The sequence below is a fragment of the Podarcis vaucheri genome, assembly GCF_965113315.1.
Source record: "Podarcis vaucheri genome assembly, chromosome: 14".
NCBI lineage: Eukaryota > Metazoa > Chordata > Lepidosauria > Squamata > Lacertidae > Podarcis > Podarcis vaucheri.
In genome coordinates, this window is record NC_138752.1 from 42,533,834 (window position 1) to 42,546,193 (window position 12,360).

At 41.1% G+C, this 12,360-nt stretch overlaps 1 protein-coding gene and 1 long non-coding RNA gene across 4 annotated transcripts in view; one reads left to right on the forward strand and one right to left on the reverse strand.

Annotated features, from left to right (window-relative positions):
* SUN1 (Sad1 and UNC84 domain containing 1) overlaps window positions 1–10,159 on the reverse strand; it is a 54,727-nt gene extending 44,568 nt beyond the window's left edge. Inside the window, exon 1 of one of the 3 annotated variants that reach the window (XM_082199689.1) lies at window positions 10,031–10,159. The gene's annotated coding sequence lies outside the window, so the exon portion shown is untranslated. Of the gene's footprint in view, window positions 1–7,912; window positions 8,027–9,967 lie in introns of those variants that run through there. The other 2 variants (XM_082199688.1, XM_082199690.1) reach the window with 2 other exon arrangements.
* Window positions 8,887–12,360, forward strand: part of LOC309519154 — a 155,484-nt gene continuing 152,010 nt past the window's right edge. Inside the window, exon 1 of the long non-coding RNA XR_014213694.1 lies at window positions 8,887–9,052. This is a non-coding gene — a long non-coding RNA (uncharacterized lncRNA). The remainder of the gene's footprint in view (window positions 9,053–12,360) is intronic.

Sequence of the window (12,360 nt, forward strand, 5' to 3'; positions counted from 1 at the left end):
TAATCAGAAGTACAAAAAGTGGTACCTGATATTCTGTTTAAGTAAGTTGTTGATGCAACTCACGTGCTACATTTCAAAGCTGCTATTATTCTTTTTAACAAATTCAGAACCATGGACATCAGTTTCCTTTTGCTGCTCAATTCACAGGTTGTGGTAAAGAATATGAATACATTCCACTCTAGTTTCACTTTTGATAAGGAAAAGAGATTGAAGGAGTAGGATATTAGATGTTCACAGAAAACAGGCATCTTTTAGAACAACTGGAACATATCTCTTATAAGAATACACTAGCAGTAATAATACATAAGGCAATAATTGTCTATAAAATGGGCCTTCATTTTAGAATTAAAAGGATAGTATTACTGATCAAACAATAAACAAAACATCCATAGTGCAGGTTTAAAAACCAAGACCTGCTATTCTAAAGCATTTTAAAAACAATATGGTTACTTATGAGCTATAATATGCTAACTATGTATATTCCAAATGCCTCCTCAAAACAAACTGAGCTATAAACTCTCTTTTCAGTGCAGTACATTAAATTATGGTTAATGCAGCCAATAACAAATAGCTTGCACCTTCAGATTTTAAGAACTTTGCTGCTGCTGCTTCAGCAGTTTACAAGCAAATCTAACTATAGTATTTCATTTTAGTCTCTGAAAACTCATTCCCAAAAATCTGAGTTATCTTACAGGAAATATCTAACATTTTGCAGCCTCTTTCACGTACCTCCCCACATTAAAATTTAAAAAGAACAGGCTGAAAAGCAAAGAGCTTCGAGCAAAAGTAAATACAGTACAACATTTATGGCAAAAGACAGTGTTTCAGAAAGATGTACCAATCATATGTTTAAAAAACACAGGTATTCTGACATACAAATCTGATCATCTATAATATATTGCACTTGGTGCAAGCTTTAACTGTAATATTACTTAGACTGTGGCTGTCAAAAGAGAGCACATATTACAACACTGTAAATATTTTTTTAAAAAAATATTCTGAACTTAAGAGGAACATACATAGCTAAATTGCAGTTAGCAGAACATGGAATTTATAAAAATACTGAGCATTTTCTACATGCTTCAGATAACATGAGTGTTTTCACTTTACAAGCTAGTAACCCTGAAAAACAGCAATGACTGAAAAATCCAACTCAACTTGTTCTGTACAATAAGTCAGTCAGATCCCAAATTACTAAGAAACAAATTGCAAAACAAGGCTCACTAAAGCAGAACAAGCAAGCAACTCGGTGCTTTGGCACAGCTAAAAACAAACTCAAGTTGCCAAGTTACGCTCCAGATCTATCAGACCTACACAAATGATCAGAAAACAGCAGCAGAGGTACACCTTCAAACCTGGATCTTTTCAAAATGCAGCATCATTCATCCCACAGAGAAGGAAGGAAGAATACTTTAATTCAGCATTGTGTTCCAGGACGGGGCGATCTCCTGCCCAATAACTCAAAAGAAGTTTGAGAGTTGACAGCACATTCTTTCTGTTCCACACTGCAGAATCCCAAAATGGCTTCCCAGCGTCAACAAAGCCTGAAGGATCAGACGAATCTAATCCAGCCTCTTAAAGCTTCCATTGTCACTCAGAGGCAGACTTTGAATTTATTGGACAAAGCTACTTCAGCCAGCCCACAATATTTAACCACTTAATTTCCTTCAAGGATGTACATACTGAAAACCTTTTCCCAGTGTTTTATTTATAGTTACAGGTTTCCATGGCACTTTCATTCTCACCTTTAATTAGCTCTTTAGCAAGGACAATACTGCACAGAAGATCCCCCCAACATGCTTTTGTTGTTTTCCTAGGCAACCTGCAATGTTCTGTTTCCACAACATGCTTCCATTTAGCAAAAGGAAGGCAGGGAGGAGGCGGGATCAGGCTCTTCCCTGCTTTTTAAAAATACGCTCTAGAAACCTATGAGCAAGAACTCCATTAAACCTGTGCTAGCAAAATTGATACTTTAATAGCAAGGAGGCAAGTGCAGTTATTCAAATGCTAAACGACATTCTTATGGGGGGGGGACCTTTACCTATGTAAATTATCTGCACAGCTCTAACACTTTCATCATATGCAAAGCAAAATTTGAATGTCAGGAGCATTTTCCTTATTCTTTGGAACAACTTAACTTAAAAACCTTTTCCTACCTCAACAAGAGCTGGCCTTAGAGGAAATATTAAAATGTCCCACATCATGCAAGACTAGAGCTTTTGAAATCTGGCAACATGAGTTTATTCATCCCACCTAGAACTGTCCAGAGCCTTCATCTCCATCTTAGAGATTGTCAGCTTTCACAGTGCTTAGGTATGCAGCTCCCCACTCCCCTCTCTGCCTCTCATTGCTGCCACCTGTTGCTCACCCACATGCATGCCATACCTAATCAAAAGGGTGGCAGTACTCCTCCCCACTATTGCTACAGTGATCCCTTGCTCTTCCTTCCCTCCCTCAAGGTTCCCATAACCTTGTCAAAGGAAGCCTCGCTGAAAGCCTCCCTCCCTCACTTCAACAGATAAAACAAAACTGGCAGCTCATCCAATGGCTCATTCATGCTCATTCTTAACCCTGACATACAGAAGCAGTTGTCTGGGGCTGCATGAGACCATGACATTCTTTGAATATGCAGGATGCACTCTAGTGAACCCCCAAGGACTAATCAATACTCAAACAGGGCACAAGGTTTGGTGCATTAAACTGGCAGGATGGTGAAGCCAATACACACCCGAGGAGGGGCCAAAGAGAGGCTTGGCCCTCCCCTGATTATAGCACATGCCTCCTCAGCATTACACATATCAAAAATGCCAGGAGCAGTTGTTTTAAAGCTTTCTAGCTTCAAGGAATCTGTTTAGCATTAACTAGCCCACCAAAAGACCCAAGTACTTTGTGGTGTGCTCTAGCCACACAGTCATTTCAGAGAGGGTGCCACCCAAGTTTGTTGGGCTCACCTCACCAAATCACCATTAACACATATGTATTGGAAGTAGACATCTAATACTCCCCTACAGCTGCAGATTTCTGGGAAAGATTGGCAGCACCAAGCAAAATATCTTTCATGTAAACTACTAAATCTATTATTTTGTAGTACATGATAATGAGGTGATATAGTAAACCAGTTCAATGAATTCTTCAATAAATCAACTTGGAAAAGAGAATAATAGGAGTGAGTTTATGAGTAGTGCCTGCATATCTATATCATATAGCAATATATGTTGTATTTCTCTTTTTTTAAAAAAAATATATATTTTATTAATTTTCCATACATTCATACCACATTACAATTTCTATTAAATTTCCTGTTTTTTACTTCCTTCGGCTTCTCTGCCAGTCACCCAAATTCTAACTTCTTCAGTTACACATTTCCAAATTTTGCTATTGCCTTTATACCTACCCCCCACTTCTATTTTGCCTTTTTACAATATTTCTTATGCTGTTACAGAGTTTCTCTAAATGCCACTAGCGTTATTTCATTATCACTTATACATTCCCAGTATTCAACTAATTTTCCCCAGTCCTTGATGAACTTTTGATCTCGTAGATATCTGATCTTCCCAGTCAGTTTATGAAGTTCTGCATAGTCTATCAGCTTCATTCTCCACTCTTCCAACGCTGGTATTTGTTCTTGTTTCCATTTCTGGGCCAGTAATATTCTTGCTGCTGTTACTGCATATTGGAAAAGTTTATGGTCCTTTCTATTTATTTCATTACCGACAATTCCTAAAAGAATATTTCTCATCCATGTGATGTTTCATTTATAAATTTAATAAAACCATGCTATACAGTGTAAAAACCACCATTTTCTTTCTCTCCCTTTTCCACCTTCAATTTTGGTCATAGATGCTTCAGTTGAGATTCGTACATAGCAGTGGGTTAGATTAGATGATCCTCAGGGTCCCTTTCAACTCTACAATTCTATAACATCATTGCCATGGTTAGAACATTTCCAGGTATAGTTTGGAATTTTAGTGCCTACATCCCCCTACAGGGTGGAGGACCCATTTAGATGGTCTGCTCCCTGATCCCAGCCCAGAGACCAATGGAATATGATGAATTGCTTAAAGTTCTTGGGAATTTCCCAGTGGATGGGGCAGGCATTCATATGAAAGGTCCTAGTCTTGCTATAGAATGGCAAGATAAGATGGACAATTGAAAGTTTAGCAATCTAGTTTTCTCTCCAGTGCTATGTAGTCTGTTCAGCAACTTGGTACTTCAAGTAATTATGGATGATAAAACAGGCTGGACAACAACTAGAACCCAGGTCTTTGTTACAAAGGCAGTTTAGCACTGGTTAGAGTACACAATCAAGCCTAACCTGAAACTGTTCTTAACCCGAAGTACCACTTTAGCTAATGGGGCTTCCCGCTGCCGCGAAATTTCTGTTAAGCAAAGTTCTTAACCCAAGGCATTATTTCTGAGTTAGCAGAGTCTGTAACCTGAAGCATGTGTAATCTGAAGCATATGTAACCCAAGGTACCACTGTATACGGACTATTGAAATTGGAGTTGAAAAATACATCTTGCGCCTTCAATTTTCAAATTAGCTTACACTGTAATAAGAATTAGCAGCTCTCTCACATGTACTGCCCCCTCCCAAAAAAACCCCCACAGAGTTATTCATAGGTGGAACATGCTAGGATTCCATTTTATAGCAAGGATACTTCAAACAGTATGTAATTCTTAAGCGCAAAGCACTTGTTTCCAAATGCCTTAATATACAATCTACATACCATATAATTGCACACAAATACATTTTGTTGGATGAACATGCTGCATACAAGCCCTAGAATCCATGACCAATCACAGTTTCTCAGAGTGAAACACATACATTTGTTCTGATGGGAATTAGCATGTTACCACAATATAAACAGTCACACTTTTAAATAAACACACATTTTTCTATATGTACACCATGATGGAAATCTATGTTTGGCTGCAGTTTCTCTGCACGTATACACCACAGGAGCACACAAGTAAGCAGACTTGTGCAATTATCACACTTGACCATCTATATTTAAGTTGCCTGTGTGTAAGGGCTTACAATTTTTTTGCTTAAGTTCTGATAACCCTTAGACTAGTTAAGAAGAGAGCTGATGTTCATCTTCTTCAGAGATAACTAAGAAACACATATAAATATGAGAAAGTTTGCAGTAAATAAATCAGTCTAGCCTCACTTATTAATGGAATATTTATAGTCTTTAGTACCATAATTGCACACTCAAAACCTGCCTGCCTAGGTAAATTTTCCTTGTTTCAACATTCAAAACCTGATGCGCACATTTCATTTTCCATATCTTAATGCCATGCTGGCACCATCATGTTCCATGCTGTACTGCCAAGATCTTTACCATTTTAGCCTGGATCACAATATCACTAAATCCATAACTCTACTTCAGAACCACATAAGCATGCTAAAACCAGAGAGACAATGTGAAAGATGGGCATTACAAAAAATCATAGTAGACCAATACCAATGGTCTACTATAATCGACGTTTTCTTTTGTTCTGTGTATATCACGATGTATTTTTGTTGCTATGGCCGACGGCTGACGCAAATAAAGTTTCATTCATTCATTCAATGGGGCATAGCCCCAAAATATGTTGTATTCAAGTCTTCCTTGCAGAATTAATCCACTACTGTTAACAGCAGCAATGGCAATAATAACTAATAGTATTGGAGACATCACCATATGTTTCCTGGCATTTATGCAACCTGTCATCAAATTCTTTATTGACTAAAATATACCACCAACGCCCAGCAAGATGCCAACCCAGTTGCAATGCTAGCAGAAGGACATCTTTTCATTTGAATAAAGCATGCCGTTTTTTGTTTCCCAGCTGTCTGTTACAAACCCCCAGACCACTCTGGAGCAAAGTACCACAAATAGTGAAAGCACAGAGAGCCGTTTGTTGCTCTTTTGTGGACAGGTCATTTATCTGCCAAAGAGACAGAAGGCACAGCTGCTACTGTTCTAATCAGAACTCTATTAAAGCCTTGTGAGCCTGGATTATCCTTATAGGACTAACTGTGCCACATTCCCATATGAGGGGGTGTATTTGAATATAATACACTTAATAATTTCCTGGAGAAAGAAAACATAACTACCTGTCTGCAAAGTGCTATCCAACTATTTTTACTACAAAATATGACTACCAAAACTTCATGCCTGTTCAAAACCACCTCTCATTCTGAACTTTTATATCACTCTCTTTAATTTCTTCTTACTTACTGGTACATTGTCCTCAGCAACAATCACAAGGAAACAATTTTACCACAAGTTACTAAAATCAGGGTGCTACTTAACAGAACTGGGTCAAACGCCCACCATTTTAAGCAACTTTCATATGTATTTATTGGACACAGTTCTTCCTATTCCAAAGTCTTGAGGCGGATAATAATATGCTTGACTCCATCACTGGCTATTAAAAACCAAATTAAATCCTCATACGGTTTTTCAGAATAAATACACTTTTCAGAATAAATACAATAAAGCATTATTTTCCATAGAAACTCACTGAAGATTATTTATTTACATTACTGTATTAAAATATTTATAATCCAATATTTACCAAACATCCCATGTCAGAACTATATGCTGTTAAAAACAAAAAAATAAAACAAAAACAATGTAAAACAAAACACAGAATTCAGTTACAAATAAAACCACCAGCAGCAACAGAAACTCAAATGGCTAATACACCTGAATCCCAAAAGGCTAGGCAAAGAGGTGTCATCAGCTGCTGATGAAATGACATCAGTGTTGTAGTAAGACATACCTCAGAGGGGAAGTCATTTCAAAGACAAGAGGCCACTGAAAAGAAAGCCCACCTATGGGCCCCTGCCCCTACCACATACACCTCATTAGGCCTGGGAGCCACCAGCAGAGCTTTTCCTATAGATCTTAAAATTCACGCAGGTTTGAATGGGAGGAGGCATTCTTCAAGAAAATTGGGCCCTTAGACATTGAGGGGTAGCCAAGAATACCCTTAATGTGTATCCTTACAGATTTTGATTTGAAATAAAAAAATTCCTTCCAGTAGCACCTTAAAGACCAACTAAGTTAGTTCTTGGTATGAGCTTTCGTGTGCATGCACACTTCTTCAAATTCCTTCCAGTAGCACCTTAAAGACCAACTAAGTTAGTTCTTGGTATGAGCTTTCGTTTGGTGTCTATATTGACAGCACTCCCTGGTGGTCTTAAAAGTTGTAGTGGCAGTCATAGGAAGCTGCCTTATACCAGGTTGGATCATTGGTTCATCTAGCTAAGCATTCAGACTAGTTAGTACCCATTCTCCAGGATTTCAGGTAGAAGTCTTTTTCCAGTCCTACATGGAGATGCCTGGGGTTGAACTTGGGACCTTCTGCATGCAAAGCTGGTATTATTCCACTGAACTACAGTCCTTCCTGTAACCTTTTGCATGCAAAACTTGTGCTCTACCACTGAGCTGTGCAGCCTTTCTATTAGGCATGCAGGGCACCTTGAACTGAGTACTAACTTATGTGAGCTCATATTCCACCATACCCAGCAGCTCACAGTATGTAAGTGTGAGTAGGAAAACTATTAGTTATTCACTGATTGATAGTCACATGACACATGAGTACAAGTCCCAGCCCAGAGGGTTCCAAGCACAGATTGGAAGCTACATAAAAGGGGAAAAAATCACAATGAAACTCAAAGAGGAAGCATGAAAATGTAGAAACCAAATATAAAATGCCTGACAGAATAAAAATATTTGCAACACCCATCTAAAAACAGGAAGAAATAGAATACGGCACAGGAAACAGAATTCAGCTATGTATAATTTTAAAAAGAAAGATAATATAATGCCAAAGTCTGAAAGTACTGGTGACCACTAGACAGACTGAAAACAAACATTTAAGAAGTTTTAATCCTAAATTCAGGCAGGCCATACCTTTATCAGAACCTTCCAAAACAAGGAACAAACTTTCAAATGCTCCATAAGTTTTCTTCAGACTGGATGTGAAAGCAAAAGTAGGCGGAGTGAAGAGAGGGGAAAGGAAGGAGGGGGGAAATTTCACTTCAAAAAAATGGTTACATTCATAGTTTGTCCTCCAAGTGGTGCAGGGCAGCTTACATGGTCCTCTCCTCCCATTTTATCTGCACAGCCACCCTTTAAGGTAGGTTAGGCTGAGAGGGAGGAACTGGCTCAAGGACACACATTTAAGTTCATAGCTGGATGGGGACTTGAACACCAGGTCTTGGTATGCTACCTTGAATGAAAGGCAGACTATAAATGTAGTAAGATAACAACAACAAAACCATCAAGATAGGTATTGTGACTTATTTTGTCGACATCTTGGTTTGCCCCAATAAAAGCATTACCTGGCTGCAGCTTTTGGAGCCTTCTTATGGAGCAGCAGGGGCTACTTTCTCTTTTTATTTTAATCCTAGAGGGGGAACCTGTGGTCCTTCAGATTGTTGTTGGATACAAACTCCCATCAGCCCCAATAAGCCCTAACTTGCTAAACTACCTTAGGGATAGAGGTATTTTAGCAAGATGTGGAGGATCACAGGCTACACACCCCTGCCCTAGCTGGAAGCTAATGCATTTTTATGTATTTGATTTAATGTTCCATCTTTCATCCAAAGGAGCTCAAGGTGGCATACATAGTTTCCGCCCTCCATTTTATTCTCGCAACAGCCCTGTGAGTTAAGCCAGGCTAAGAGACAGTGATTTGCCCAAGGTCACCCAATGAGCTTTATGGCTGAGTGGAGACTTGAACTCTTTTGCCTGCCAGCCCAACACTCTTAACTACACCACCACAATGGGTTGAGCAAGCAGTTAAGAAAATACCGTATTTTTTGCTCTATAAGACTCACTTTTTCCCTCCTAAAAAGTAAGGGGAAGTGTGTGTGTGCGTCTTATGGAGCGAATGCAGGCTGCGCAGCTATCCCAGAAGCCAGAACAAAAAGCAGCGATCCCTCTTGCTGTTCTGGCTTCTGGGATTCAGAATATTTTTTTTCTTGTTTTCCTCCTCCAAAAACTAGGTGCATCTTGTGGTCTGGTGTGTCTTATAGAGCGAAAAATACGGTACCTTTCTGGAATTGTTCCTTTCAAATTTTAAACTCATCTTTTATTGTATGTGCATATATATGTTTCACAAGGCCTCTGGCTCTTAATTATCTGCAGCCTCCAGTGGATGGAATGATTTAAACCTGCCTTTTGAAAACGGATTTATCCTTGTTCGTTCCCTTTATTTTATGCCTGTTTCAATGGACGTGCTTGTTGTAAGCTACTTTGGTTTTTTAAAAAGCAACCAATAAATTGTATGGTGTGTAAATGGTCGTCCTAAACCTGATTCCCCCCCCCCAAAAAAAAAATATGAATTATGAATCATTGAGTAGAAGGGGTTTCAAGTGTCATCTAGTTCAACCCTCTGCAATGCAATAATTCGTTTTGGGGTTTGTTTTGGAATAGCAGCATGCAACTATTTGTTCATATAAAAGGGGAGTGGAAAGGAAGAAGGGGAGGGAGAATGAAGCCACCAGATATTCTCCCTCCCCGCCTTTCTCTCGATTTGCTTGTGTGGCCTGGGGGGGGGTCAAAGAGAAGAGCCCCCCCCCATTATTGAGGGGGGCAGAAGCGAGGGTGTTGGGTGGGGGCCTACGAACAACACTCGCGCTAAACTGACGGGGGGGGGATTTCCACTCCTCAACCTCCACAATATAAAAACGGAGGCTGCGGTGGCGGTTGTGGTGAAGAAACCGAGAAACTCCAAAGCGAATGAAGGCGGCGGCTGCGGCGGCAAGCAATGTATCTCGCTGAGAAACCGAGAGAGGGCCGCGTTAACATAATACCGCCGCCTGCTCTTTCCCTTTCATGTATTCCCGGCCAAGAGAGGAAGAGAAGGAAAGGAAAGGAGAAGCAAGAGCAATGGAAACGGAGTCCAACCAGGCGCCTCGGCCGCAGCGCGCGCCCTGTCTCTCAAGCTCGGCCGTTAGTTACCTGACGAGAGGCACGCGCACGTGCCCTGGGAGGACGCCGCTTCTGGCTGCCGGGTCAGCGCACCTGAGGAAGGTGACGAGGAATCTCGCGCTGCTTTACGGGAGCGGCGCCGCTACGCGTCCGTTTCCCGCCCGCCCGCCCCCCGCCCCGCTTGACTGAGGGGAGCTGGGCGGGAGGCGTCGGCGGACTCGCCGCTTCCCTAAGAGGCCCCCAGAATCTCTCTCTCCCCTCTCTCTGCTCCTCATGCCCCGCCCCGCCCCCTTCGGCCGCGGGCAACGGTTCATTTTCGAAAATGGCGGCAACCGCAGGAATGGGCTGGGCTGCGGGAAGCCACGCCCACCGCCCCTCTTCCGCACGGAGGCGGTTGGTCAGGGTAGGAGAAGCGCTCTCTGCACATGCTCAGTGGGAAAACGGATATTTCTCCTCAGCCGGTGCCTTTCCCCGCTTCCTTCGTTTCTAGGTGTGCCTAAACCGCACCTGCAGCTCCGAAGCAGGGATTGCCCCGCGGCAGAGGCGTAGGAAGGTCAGGTGGTACCCAAATTTCTTGTCACCCCCCAACATGGATTTTTTTTTTTTGCCTGAAAAAATGGTTTTATGTTATTTCATATTTCCTTACAAAGGAATAATAATAATAATAAACAACTTTTATTTATATCCTGCCCTCCCGGCTGAAGTCGGACTCAGGGCAGCTATCATCAGATACATAACATTGATATAAAATCACACAATAATTAAATTACCTCCTAAAAACATGTCAAAATCAAATTAAAGTCTAATTAGATGGCTTTCCGCAGGGTTAGGGTTGGGAACAGTAAGTGCTCCACTGAATTGAAATTTCAGCCTTCACGACATAGGAAAACGGCCAAGTAAACAGCTATTTTCATGGACGAGGGTCAAAATATTAACTGATATGCATGAAATTTCATATATAGCTATATAATCCCAAGTGTAGTAAAATAAGACCTTTGGAGCAGGCATTTTCTAAAAAAAGGTTTTTATGAACTGCCCTTGTAGGGCAGTAATTGTTCCCTGATAATTTGTCACACACACACACCTGTCGAGTTGCAGCTCGGCATCCAAAGAAAGATCAGTCTCACACCATGTTAGGTTCCGAAATATGGCTGCTCCTAGGGCTAATGCAGCACAGCTTTTATTGTGTGAAATCAGAAAGATACAAAATACAAGCAAGCAATTTGTTCTCAGCCAGCAGATAAGGACCTTCGCACTAGGCCGTGCGAGCATCAGGCCATGCTACGTTAGCCAATCATATAGGACAGCACGAGCTGTTCACGCGCTGTTCATGCTCCAAGGATGCTTCTAGCTATGAAATCACCCTGCAACAATAAGAACTTTGCTCATGCTCTCATGTACAAGCAATCATTTTCCCACACACACCCCGCCCTACACCCCTGCCCTGTGGCACCGTACAATACACAAGGGGGGGAGGGAAACACCAAGTACCAAATAAAATATGGAAAGTGAAAACAGCAAAAAAAATTAATCTGAAAAATACCTGTTGAGGATAAAGCGAAGCCCATGAGGGTGGGGAAACCTCTGGGTATCCTTGCACTACAGTGACCTAATTAATCCCTTAAGACTCAGCCTTTCTCAACCTGTGGGTCTCCAGATGTTGCTGAACTACAACTCCCATCACCCCTAGCTAGCAAGGCCAGAGCTCAGGAATGATGGGAGTTGTAGTCCAACATCATCTGGGGACCCACAGGTTGAGAACTGCTGCAAGTCATACTGGCTGGTGGTGATGGAAGCTGGAGTCCAACAACATCTGGGAGCCTTTAGATTGCATTTGTTCCAAGGGTTGGTTTTTGGTTTTGTTTTGTTTTGAAGACTGTTCTTCAGCTGGAAAAAAAATTAGATAGATTTGCAGTTTACAAAGATAGTCCCTGACCTTCGGTTTATAATTCTAAAAAGACGAAGACACAAAATGAAAGAGGGACTGGGAGGGAGAAGGAGAAGGCAAACTTGGATGCACTAGATCTGAGTTGGCAACAGTTCCTGCAACATCCTGCTAAAATGGACTACTGTAGTTGAAGGCTGGGGAGAGCGAGAAGTTTCTGGTGTTTTAGTTGAGCCAAGTGCCATATCTCCCTAGGGTACAGGACTCCTTAGCATCCTTTAGGCAGAGTATATACTATTCACTGTAAACTTGGCTAATATGCCCAGGCAGGGAGTTTCATCCGATTTTTATGGAATGCTTCTGGCATCTTTATTTAAGCTGCTCCTTTATAATTGTTTTGAATCTTGTTTTTGTTCTTTTCTTCTGTGTTTGTTTCTGTATGTAGCTTGTGAGGACTATGCCCTAAAAGGCAGCCCAAAATAGAAACAAAATAACTAGGAGCGAAAGGTGAGGCACAAAGGAGTTTATAAATTAAACC